Here is a 13,270-nt window from a genome sequence, read left to right on the forward strand (position 1 = left end):
GCCCCTGCCCCGAACGCCCCTGCGACCAATAAGAAGTTGCGGGGCGGGGCCTAGGGGCAGCAGCGCTCAGAGGCTCCCTGGCCCGCCCTGCCTTGGAGCCCAGGTAAGTGCCGCACCCCCAACCCCCTCCCAGAGCCTGCACCCCCCGCCTTTCCACACCCCCCTCCCATCCGCAAACTCCCTCCCAGAGTCTGCACCCCCTTCCCCCACACCTCCAGCCCCCAAACCCTGAGGGATAGCTCAGTGGTTTGAGCATTGGCCTGCTAAACCCAGGGTTGTGAGTTCAATCCTTGAGGGGGCCATTTAGGGATCTGGGGCAAAAAAAAATTGGGGATTGGTTCTGCTCTGAGCAGGGGGTCGGACTAGATGACCTCCTGAGGTCCCTTCCAACCCTGATCGTCTATGATTCTATGAACTCCCTCCCCGAGCCTGCACCCCCTTCCCCTTCCGATACACCCCAAGCCCCCAAATTCCCTCCCAGAGCCTGCAACCCCACCTCCTGCCCCAGCCCAGAGCCTGCAAACTCCCTCCCAGAGCCCAACCTCACTCCTTCTGCACCCAAACTCCCTCCCAGAGCCTGCACCCCAATCCCCTACCCCAGATCTCCTCCCCCACCCAAACTCCCTCCCAGAGCCTTAGGCAGGTGGGGGGCAGAGTTTTGGGGGGTGGATTCTGGGTGGCATGAGTGACATTATTGGCCCACTGGGAGGATTTGAGGACTGGCACTGGCCCTGAGGTAAACTGAGTCTGAGACCCTGCTATAGAGTATTTTGGGCCAGGTCTCTCCTGTTCAAGCTGTCCATTTTGAATAAGTAATTAAATAATCAAATATTCATTGAACCAGAGAAAGACACTCTCGCCTGGTGGTTAGTTCATTTATTGGAGAGTGGGGTGAACACACAGTTTCCAGTCCCATGTGCAGGGAACATTTGATTATTTATACAAAGTGGAACAACTTCAGCGGGAGAGGTTGAGGGAGCTCTTCTCCAAACTACCAGACAGCCTGGGAGTTAGGCTATATCGTACAGCCTGGAGGACGAGAAATGGATCTTTCATGTCCCAGGTGAGTGCCCAAACCACTGGGCTAAATACTATAAGGGGACCACGACCACCTCAATTTTGTGAGTCTAGCCTTTCATTGCCTTTAGTTTTGTTAAAATGCAAAAAAAAAAATGTTTAATTTGTCTCAAAAATACTTTTTTCCCCAACTTTTTTGATTGGCCAAAAATGCTGGAAAAAAATGGTTTCAGTTTGGGTTGAACCAAATGTTTATTTCCAGTTTTTTTCAGAACTGGCAGTAAAATGAAGAGAGAGAGACAAGGTGGGTGAGGTAATGTCGTTAGTTGGACCAACTTCTGTTGGTGAGAGAGACGAGCTTTTGAGCCACACAGAGCTCTCCTTTCCCAGACCCGAAGGTACTCCCAGCATCACAGCTAAATGCAAGATTGTTTAGCATAAGTAGTTCGCACATAGTGTAAGGGACCATTTAAGTTAAAAGAAAAGGAGTACTTGTGGCACCTTAGAGACTAACCAATTTATTTGAGCATGAGCTTTTGTGAGCTACAGCTCACTTCATCGGATGCATACTGTGGAAACGGCCCTTTGATGGTGTCCCATGAATAGATATGTGGGCACAGTTGGCAACGGGCTTTGTTGCAAGGATAGGTTCCTGGGTTAGTGGTTCTGTTGCGTGGTACCTATCCTTGCAACAAAGCCCGTCCGATGCATCCGATGAAGTGAGCTGTAGCTCACGAAAGCTCATGCTCAAATAAATTGGTTAGTCTCTAAGGTGCCACAAGTACTCCTTTTCTTTTTGCAAATACAGACTAACACGGCTGTTACTCTGAAACCTGTCATTTAAGTTGAAGTGGCCCATTAACACCTCTGCAGAGTTAGGACCAAAAAAAAGGGGATATCGGGTTACGGATTATTGTACTAAACCATAAATCCAGAGTCTCTATTCAGTCCATGATTTTTAGTGTCTAGTAATGAATTTAAGCTCCTGTGCTCATTTTTTTTAAAGTGTTCAGGATTTCCTTGATAGGTCAGACATAGAATAATCAATTTGGGAAAAGTGTTCGCCCATTCGACAGCTGACCTATCAAGCCAAGATTTCACCTATGTTTTAGTCTGTATAACTGTGTCCATGTTAAAGGGAACCCACCTTCTGCCCCTTGTACAAGAGACCTATATAAGTAGAGTCTTCCCCCACCACAGTTTTGAAAGTCCAGTGGACGAATGAAGATCTTGATCATGCAAACTGTTATGTGTGAATTAGCACTCCCATTAACTTCAGTGGCACAATTTGGACATGTAAACATTACACAGGTGAGTAAGGGTTTTTGCCGGATCACACAGTAGATTTATCATTCTGAAGAAAAAAATAATCCCTTTTTCTGTTCGATTCTGATCATGCATAGCCCCAGTGATATCTGCTTAATTTATTTGAGGACAATGAAGTAATTACACTAGATTCCTGAAACTGGAATGATTTATACCACTAAATTTAAAACGCTGCACTTGGTAATGTAATGAACTGATTTAGACTTAGCTTCCTTTGATAATGATTTCCTACAGTTTAAGCTCTTTATATATTTTTCCATTTCAGCTTACAACAGATGTTTCTAGCATGAAAAAGAGCACTGAACTGCCTAGTTCTACAGAGCAGTAAAGCAGAAACTGTGTTTTACAGTCTGGTGCAAGAGATGCTTCATGTAAGGGACCTTATACTGGTCTCCAAATTTATGAAGGGTAGACAACTTTATCACAGTTGCTAAAACAAGAGGTGGCAGTCTATTTAAAAAAAAAGACATGGACTTAGTCTAGTAAAGAGAACATCCATCCAAATCAATCAACATAATGGCAGAGCTATAACAGGTCTTTCATTATGAGAGGTCTCCTCAAATGCCACTGTTTCTCAGCTTCCAGTTTTAACCTATTTGTGACGGTACTGCTTTCACCTCAGCAGCTTGTCTTTCGGATACAGAATGGGGCCCAGGTTCCTTGTGATGCGACGGCAGAACTAATCAAAGTGGGCCAAAACTCACATTAACACAGCAGCATGGGCAATGTCAGAGGGCGACTTTCTTAGAGATGATGTGGCTCCAGTCATAGTGTCAGCTAAATGCCGTACTTGAGACTGCATGGGAAGGATGTATTAAGGGAGATGAGGACATTAATTAAATGACATTCTTTCTTGATGAATTCTGGGGCTCTTCTCTTTATTGGAAAGCCCTAGATAAATCCAGAGGAAGTCAGATGGATTAAAATTAAATCCAAGATTTAGTTTGGCAGATGTCTATTTCAGAGGGTTTGTGGGCTATTATTGGATCAGTAAATCATGCTACAGTTCTACAGTCCTTTTTCTCCGTGATTCTGTAAATATTATTGAATCACTGTCCAGATCCTCTTCCCAGTCCCACTCCACCCACGCTCGGCTCTACTCTTCACCCCAATATTAGTAGTTAAGCAATGACACAACATAGCACTCTTTCTTGGGATACTTGGTCTCTGTTATCGAACAGCTTGTTTACCAGGAGGGTTCAATTCTCAGGTGCACCTGACACAAGGTCTAGCTGACACAGCTGGCTGTGCAAGGTGGGGTTAATTAACATTTCCATTACCATCCCCCTTGAGTTGGGGGATGCTAGGGTGCTGGTCTGCCCCTACTGCGAGTTAGAGTAGTCCGAGGTGCAGTGATGTTGTCAAGGATCACCAGAATTCAGATGCCTGCAGCCCTGGACCCTCTCACTCTCTACAGTGGGGGCTCCAACATACTCAGGGATTGTCCTATGGAAGGGGAATCCCCAGATGACCCTTTAGTGCCGTTTTAAGTCACCTTGGTGCTGTCAGGATGTCACAAAGGTCATTTAGCATGGGGCAGAATAGGCCTTTAAATTCTTAAAACTTTACTGCCATCCCTTTCCATATAAATGATGCTGGTAGGCCATGTAGAATGTCTGACTACATTTGCATGCGTGGGAGAGTAAAAAGCCTTTAATTAGTAAACCAATAATTAGCTGTAGCCATGTTCCAATCGTCTTTAGAACCAGGAGTGTTGTGGGGATTTTTCCTTCTGAGTAACCTGAGAGGAAAAAATTAGTTGATTTGGGCTAGAGTATGTATGATCACGTTTCTAATATTAATTTATCAGGGTTTATTTTGGGCAACAACAAAGTGTCAGTCGTTTTTTAAGTCCCCCCCTTTGATTATTCCACAGGTTCCCCAAGAGTGAAATACAAAAGAATCAAGTTCTGAAAACAGGCCATTTTTTAAATCACTATCTTTAAACTCTACCCTCTGTACTTCAGTGTAGTTCCTATCAACTGGTGAATCCCTGGGCAGTACAGTAGAATATTTCTTATAGCAGACTCCCCTGTATTCTGATACAAACAGACCCGAGAGAAGGGGCGGTCAATAAAGACCGGAATTAAACAAGCATATAGTGTTTTAAGATGGTGATATTTAACTTGAGATTTATTCTAGATTCTGGTCAAGAATCTGATCCAAGCTTCTTAAATGTTCAGGGGTGTTGGCATTAGTGTGTAATTTCTCCCCCATCTCCAATAGTTGACTTATAAAATGTACCATGTTGGCTCTAGTAATGTTGTCTGGGGACAACACTCCCAGGTGTTCAATAAAGATGATTCTGTAAAAGAAACATAATCGGGACCATAGCCTGATCTTAGCTATGCTGGTGTAGAACCAGAGTAACTTCAAATCAGTGGATTTACACCAACATAACTGAGATCAGAATCTGGCTCAGGGTTCTTTCTTCACTTTTATTGTCTGAGATCCAATTTCAAAAGAGAAGCAGTTTTGCTCAGTTCTCCCCTCCCCCCAAAACATAGTTCTTTCTTCTTGTTGTTTAATGATACAATAGTTTCATACTGTAGGTTAGTTTTTTAAGTAGGTCACTGTAGAGTATAAGAATTGAGTAATTACCCTTTAGATAGTTTGTAAGCCCTTTAGGATACATCCACATTGCAAAAAAACCAAAACTATAAAACACCACAGCTGCAAGTCTCAACTGACTCAGGCTCACAGGGCTCGTGCCACAGGGCTTAAAATACTCATGTAGATGTTCCAGCTCAGGCTGCAGCCTGGGCTCTGAGATTCACCCCCTTCACCAGGTTTCAGGGCTCCGGAACCTCTCCACCCCAATTTTTAGCTCGGTAGCGTGAGCCTGAGTCAGTTGACCCATGGTCTGAGACTCGCTGCCACAGTGCTGTGTTGGGTTTTTTTTGCAGTGTATATACGCTTATACATACGCTTAGTTTCTATGTTTCGAAACCTGCCAAAGCAGCAGTGTATATAAGTAGTTAGGCACTGAATGTTGTATATAGTTTATAAACACAGTTATTTGGACATCACCAGGCCCATGTGGTTTCTTCATTTTATGTTTGTTGTGTAGAGAGAAAGAGACCACATCCATTTGTGTTTTTATTGGGGAAATGGCGAGTCTTGAACTTCAGCTTTATTCCTGAACCTCCTTCAGTGTTCACTGCAGTTTGGTTAAATTACACCCATCTCCCTATAGCCTTAACCACCTTACAATTAATAAAGTACTGAGGGATCTTTGATGGGCCTAGAACTATCTTACATTTAAATGTTATGCTGCTTCAAAATTTCATTCTCGGAGCTTTGCAGTATCACCTTGAAACTAACAGGGAAGCCCTGAAACATCAAGATACTTACAGGAAGAAATACTCCAAAGCCCAAGAGAGAGACTTTTCTGAGATGATATGTGGGGTTGGAAGAGCATGCTGGTTTGATTGATGGAAGAGAAAGGGATTTTTTGACCCTGGATAGGAAGAAAGAAGAATGTTTCTGGGACCCAGAAAGGAAGGACAGGACACGTGGTACTGGTCTGAAGAAGAATTAGGCAGTATGGAGCTAGGCCTGAAGAAGAGATAACTTTACAGGACCAGAAGGCAAGGGTGCTTTATGGGCCTCTACTGGATGACCAGAGTCCCATCAGAAAAAGAAAGTGAGTCACTCAGGCCTGGACTGGCAGGAGGAGGGAAGGAATAATGTGAGCCTATTATGTAGCTGGGATGATCACACTGGATTCTTAATAGGTTTGGATAAGCACCTAAACATTTGAGGCTTTTACCCATCAGTAATTTTTATTAATGTTTGTTACTTATGCCAAGGCTGAGCTCCACAAATTGAAAAAGGAGCCTCATTGTGGGTGCTCCTATCATAATGGGTGCTAGGAATAGATGAGAGCTAGTCACCTCTTTTATCTTTCTGCCACTTTAATTCTTGTGCCTCTAAGGCAAGCAAAATGTTTTTCTATCCCTTTCCTGCATGCTTTGGAGTGCATAACACAGAAGGTGACATGTTGCAAGAATTGCAAAATTCTATATGTGCTTGGTATGAGAAAAATCCTAAGTAAATAATGAATGACCTTTTTTCTTCAAGGCAGAGGTTACTGGTTGGCAGGGCAGGGAGGAAGCTCACAAATATTTCAGAAAATTGATTTTTTTCTTAAGTGCTGTGAGCCAAATACAGCTTTGTTGTAAAGCTACTGAACTCAGAGACCACTTATGCTACAAAGGCTAAATTTGACCCTGTATCTTTATTCACCCTCAGCTACTTCTCCTTCCCATTTTGCTGCTGTTTTCCTCAGATCTTAGCTGGGATCTGTTTCATACTTTAATTTGTCATTCATCCTGCCTTCTTATCCTTGTAGCTAGTTATTGATGATTCCCCTTTGGGTGGTTTAAGTTTACTGTGTAATTAATTCAGTTGGTGTTTTCTTATTCTTCATGGCTACAACGTGGACTGTAATTAGCATAGAGTAAAAATGACGGCGTGGTCTCAGCAAAGATATCTCAACTAAGCGATCTTGCAAGATTACAGAGAATATCCTACCAGTTTCTCCTGTCAATATGTTCCTGCACAGCGATTTGAGGAGTTTTTCCTCAAAATATTATGTTAATTGAGAAAACAGTAAAATATATTTTTAATTAAATTTCAATTTAATTTCGGGCTATTTCATGGCTCAACTGACAGGTAAGTGAGAGAGAGAGTGTGTGTGTGTGTGTGAAATCTTTGTGAAAACATTTGGTGCTCTTCACGCTGATAGAGATTTTAAAATTTTACTTTGTTGTGGCAATATATCTTTGGTGAAATAAAATTTCAAAACTCAAAATACTGGGTTTTTAATTCAGTTAAAATTAGGCATAAATTTGAATAACAGTAAGAAAATACTAAACTGGCCCAGTTTAATCATTTACTATTCTCTCTGTGTGCTTGGTCACCTAAAATACAGGGTAGTGTTTCTGCTTGCTGATGGAACAATTCCTAACCTCACAAAAAAAGTTTAAGGTGACTGCTGAATAATTCCAGCATAAATGCCTATGTGAATATAAACTTGTTCCAGTAATCACAACACCCTCTTTCTCTACAAACATTCTTTCAGACAGAAATTTGCTTGTACTTATGTCTGTGGGAAGCAAACAAAAGGGTCTGAATACCTCTGAAACAAATCTGCAGTTGTCAAGGTTCCTTCCCCACTCTGAACTCTAGGGTACAGATGTGGGGACCTGCATGAAACCCCCCTAAGCTTATTTTTACCAGCTTAGGTTAAAACTTCCCCAAGGTACAAACTATTTTACCTTTTGTCCTTGGACTTTATTTTGCTGCCACCACCAAGCGTCTAACAAATATATAATCGGGAAAGAGCCCGCTTGGAAATGTCTTTCCCCCCAAAATCCTCCCCAAACCCTACACCCCCTTTCCTGGGGAAGGCTTGATAAAAATCCTCACCAATTTGCATAGGTGAACACAGACTCAAACTCTTGGATCTTAAGAACAATGAAAAAAGCAATCAGGTTCTTAGAAGAAGAATTTTAATAGAACAAAAAGTAAAAGAATAACCTCTGTAAAATCAGGATGGTAAATACCTTACAGGGTAATCAAATTCAAAACATAGAGAATCCCTCTAGGCAAAACCTTAAGTTACAAAAAGACCCAAAACCAGGAACATACATTCCGTTCAGCACAGCTTATTTTCCCAGCCATTTAAACAAAACAGAATCTAACGCATATCTAGCTAGATTACTTACTAAGTTCTAAGACTCCATTCCTGTTCTGTTCCCGGCAAAAGCATCACACAGACCGAGAGAATCTTTGTTTCTCCCCCCCGGCCCTCCAGCTTTGAAAGTATCTTGTCTCCTCATTGGTCATTTTGGTCAGGTGCCAGCAAGGTTATCCTAGCTTCTTAACCCTTTACAGGTGAAAGGGTTTTTCCTCTGTCCAGGAGGGATTTTAAAGGTGTTTACCCTTCCCTTTATATTGATGACAGCAGTTCTTAGCCAAAAAAATGGGGGTAGTAGTAGCCCAGCTGTAGGCAACATTTATAATTATTAGAATCTCTGTGTCCTGACATTTCCTTTCAAAATTAGGCAGGTTGGGGAGGTAACCTGATGCATAGTGAAAAAGAGGCCTGTAAGTTTAATATTTTGGGGGCTTTATTGTTTCACAGATTACACAGCATACAATAGCTGTGCAAATGGGCTCTCTTGTAGATTCGCAGCAGCATGCACAGCAATAATTTTGTAGCCTGTCAGCTGTATGCTTCTGTGCTGCACGCTCTTAAGGGTGAGCTTTGCTGTCATTTGATGCCTGTATTTGTTTGCTAAATCCTAAAATATAAAAGTACGAATAAAAAGAGAGGTGCACCCCTATCTCAGTGAAAAGTGTACGTAAACTGGCATGGGGAACCTGGGATGGGCCACAGATGCAGTGGCCTCATTGCCTCATGAAATTAGTCTGAAGGGCTGAGGCCATCATTAATGCCCGGAGAAAGATTACAGGAATGAAGGGGAGGATTTCACTCCTATTCTACCCAGACAGAGTTTGAATACCTGAGCACTGTGTAATTAGAGTACATCTAACCCAGAATGAGAGAACGCAGTATTACCAACTCCAAGTATGCATGACATCGTGAGATTGGCTTAAAAATCAGCTGGTTTTGCTAGACACATTTGTGATTTCAAAATTTGCAGTAACCCACAAACCAAAGGAAGCAAGAGGAAAAACTTAATCATTTTCCTTCATAAAAGGGATAGGTGGCGGTAAATTGACGTGGTTCTTGATTTTGCTCATGTTGTGCAATCAACATTTAAATATGAAACTCATTAAGGCTCTGTGTGTTCTCACAGCTAATTCACTGGGTTTCTTAAACTTCATGACCCTCTGCTAGTTAATGTAATTGTGTTACACTGCACAGGAAACTATACCAAGAAGTAAAATATGCTGTACAAAGAAGAGAAATCTCTGATTCGCAGAAGTAGGTCAGTGCAATTAGGTTAACTTTAAGCTTTGAGCTAATGTATTGCATAAACTCTCACTGACAGCTTCCACCAGTGTCAAGAGGGACAAAGTTTCAAAAATGTGGGGCATAACAAGCAATTATCAAAAGCATTTCAGGGGGTCCATCATAAAAAAACTGAGTTTCATCTATGTCAGAAATAGGTGCTGAATGCTCTCACTGGTCACATCCAGAGGGGCAGTGAGCACATATGAACCCAGCTTCTTTGTGGCACACTTGGCAAGTTGGATCATTGCAAATGTGTGCATTTGAAAACTGGGCTATAGTGACAATTACAAATCAACCCTTTTAAAACTTGAGATTTCCACTCACATCACACCAGGCTCTTTTTGTGAAGCAACAGCTCTTTTTGTGACTCGACAAAATGCATCATCCTGCAAATGTGACAGTTACCACAGAAACCCTGCTGGTACATGGAGGGATGGAAGTGAAGGAATTGTTTCTTTCAGGTTGCTGTTTGGGGCCCAGACTTGGAAAAGTTCACTGTTCCTGAAAGTATCTGATGTGGCCTGCCAAAATGTAGGTAGCATGGGCTGGAGGCAAGAGATCAAACCATTAGTCTTATTACCATTGTGTTTTAGCAGTAGACAGCTCATAAAGCACTCAAGTTAAAGTGAATACTTTATATTACTTGGAAGCTGGCGCCAGTAAACTTTCCCCAACAAACCCCTCCGGTGCCATCTTCTGCCGCTCTCTGCAAAGCCACACAGAGCGACCACCGCCCCACTTAACTAGCTAGCAGCCTCCCTCCTTATTCCCAATGCAGAGTCACAAGCCCCAGCACTCACAGCCCCATGTAGCTCTGGGCACCAGTGATACTGGGTCCAGCTCTGGCCTGTCCTTCTCGGGCGATTCCTCTCTGGCACAGTGCTTCTCCTGGCTCCTGTCCTGGGGTATCCCCGATTGGCCACCCTGTCCTTCCCAGGCTTCAGTATTGCTGCTTCGCTTTGTGAGGGCCTGCAGGCTGCAGCCCTTCTCTCTGGAGCTCCAGAGCCATACCCCTGGAGTTTCCCTCCTTTCTCCCACTGCTCCCCCTCCCCCCTTAGAAAAAAAGCTAAAGGGGCCATGCTCTCTAAACCCCAAAGGGGTTACATCCAGATAGACTGCAAATCTGAGAGCATTCTCCCACAAAATTGCCAATGGCAGGGGAATGGCTAGTGGGTGCTCCTGGAATCCTTAGCAATCTGGGGGTGGGATCCCCTTTAGGAAGGACTTATAGTGGTGAGTGACGGGCATGTTGTAGGAGAGAGTCCTGGGTGAGGGGTTGGCTTGGAGGAGAGAGACAAATCTTGCAAAAATCAAACCTGTGATTCATGAGATTTTTACTGTGTTCACTTGCTAACTGGATCTGAACTGACGTCATGATTCAGATAAAAATCAGAGCTTTGACTTTTAACTCAAGGCGTTTCTGGTTGGGAACGAACACTTCAGCCTGTTTCTAAACATAACCAGGAACAATTACTTTATGCTATACTGTTGTCAAAGAGAGATGCGATTCCCAGCTTTCTAGTGGTTTAAAGCCTTTTATTTTTCCCCTTGACTTATTGGTTTACAAGATTTTAGTCTTGAAGGGTCAGATTTTCAAAGGGGCCTCAGACCAACCTCCAGTATTGTGTGCCATAATTTATCCCCCTAAATTTTTGGGAATGTTCTTTTTCGATGCCTCTAAAGTTCTGGATGCAGAAAATTCAGATGTGGTAGTCAGGTAGATAGCAATATTCCCAAGTTGCACATACAAATATGTTGCACATTCACATTTTCAGCTTCCAAAATGTAGAAGTCAAAATGGCCACACAGGGTACAAAATTAGGGCCACAAACTTGGAGGCTACATCTGAAACGTTGATCCTAAAACTTTTGCTGCTGTCTCTGTCTAGAAGTGCTTACTTGGCGGTTTTCCAGGCCCAGGACTCAATACAGCAAATTGAGGGTCTTGGTCAAGTGAATCATACAAGCTGCGATAGGGACATGGCGAGGGTTGTGGTTTTCAACATACATTTGTTATATTTTTATACCCATTGAGCTAACTGGTCAACTCCACACTCCAGCAGGATTTCTTTGTTGCCTGTAATGCCTTAGAATAACATATTCCAGAGCCTCATGGTAGAGCTAAAAGCAGCATAAAACTGAGAGATCTAAACAAAAAAAAAGATTATTTTTTAGTTGATGTGCTGAATGTCCCTCTAATCCTGATTAGCAGGGGGGCATTCAGCATAGACTTCTGAAGCAAATGAAATTTATGAATTTTATTTTCAGGTCACCTTAAGGTAAAAGCTAGGGGCTGAAAACTAACCAGCAGATGAAGACCTAAAGCCCATTCTACTCTATATGAGGCTTGCAAACCATTAACATGATAAGGTTTCAAGCCTTGAGTGCCTCAGAGATCCATAATATAATTTTAATGTCAAAATGGCATCTTACGGCAGCTAGTACTCAGAACACAGCAGAGACTTTTGTGCTCTTTCTGATCCTTTAGAAATATGTAAGCATCACTGCAGTAGAAATTGATCTAATTGAAGTTTAGGTGCTAAATCCTTGGTTAATGCAACTTGCAAGAGGCTACAGTTGTAACAACAGTCAAAAAGGGAGAATGGCTGAAGGAAAGAGGGGAGGCTGAAATACCCCTATGATACCCTGCAGTCATCCACGTTTTTGAGCCCTTGTGGCCATTGCGACCCTGAGTAAGTTAGAGAAGTACTGAGGCTTCTCTAACTTGGTGCAGGGGAATAGGTTGCCCAGAGCAACTCCGTGTTCAGGGGAGTGCAAAGGTGAGTGTTTTTGCCACTATCTGATCTGAGCTCTCTGCAGTTTAGCCACACCCAGGTTCTGCCTCATAATGTCTCAAATAGAAAGTTATTTTTAAAGTCCATGAAACAAGTGTAAATCAGACATTACTATCTTTTGTTTATATGTGGCATTCTGAAATGTTTCTTGTGATTTGTAGTGACGATTTTGGGTGGCAATATGCATATATTGTGACAATAGTGCGCTCTAATCGATTCACTACATTGTCATTTTACTCTGTTTAGTAGATGTACATGTACCTTCATTATGAGCCATATCATACAAATATAATTGTTAAGAGCATAGAAGTTTTTCACCAGAGGTCTGAACATGTTGCAAGTTTAACCCTTGAAAGGATTCAGTCTTTCATCATCATCTCTCAGCTTGGTTCTCTTTGATATTTGTGGCTGCTACTTAACCCCGGTTTTGGCGAGGGTCTGGAAAAGACTGAAGGGAGCGCAGCCATTCTGATGGGTGTGGGGGGTGAGTGTGTGACTCTGCAGTTCTGAGAAACAGAGGCCAGAAAGGGTCAGATTTTGGCTAAGTCCAGAAGAGGCCTGACAGACTCTGGCTATGTCTTTGCTGGAAAAAATGTATTTTTACATGATATCTAACTTGATTAAATACCTAGTCAAGACAAAGCAAAGGTAGTTTTTGCCTTGAGGTTGGTAGACCTCCACTTAGGGTTGCCAGCCCTCCAGGTTTGGCCTGGAGTCTCAAGGAATTAAAGATTAATCTTTAATTAAAGACTGTCATGTGACAAAATCTCCAGGAATACATCCAACCCAAATTAGCAACCCTACCTCCATCTGGGGTTTACCTCAAGTAGCTATGCATACCTGTGCCTTGTCTCCATTAGGATTTGACAGTGAGATAATTATATCAATGTGAAAAATTCACCTTTTTTTTTTTTAATCAAAGCCAAGCCGGTGTAAGGGAGATACTGAGGTTGAGGGATTCTGTCACAGGGTTGTGATGGCTGTGTTTGCAGCAGGGCACCTCGGTTTGTACAGAATGAAATATGTTTATGGTTTGGTTCACATTTCTATTTCTTTGCATTACATTACTGTTAGTTTTATATTTTCTCAGGCAAGTACAAACTGATGTTGCATCTCACTTCGTTCACTGACAATTAAATTGAAGC

This window comes from Eretmochelys imbricata, chromosome 4 (genome assembly GCF_965152235.1).
Source record: "Eretmochelys imbricata isolate rEreImb1 chromosome 4, rEreImb1.hap1, whole genome shotgun sequence".
NCBI lineage: Eukaryota > Metazoa > Chordata > Testudines > Cheloniidae > Eretmochelys > Eretmochelys imbricata.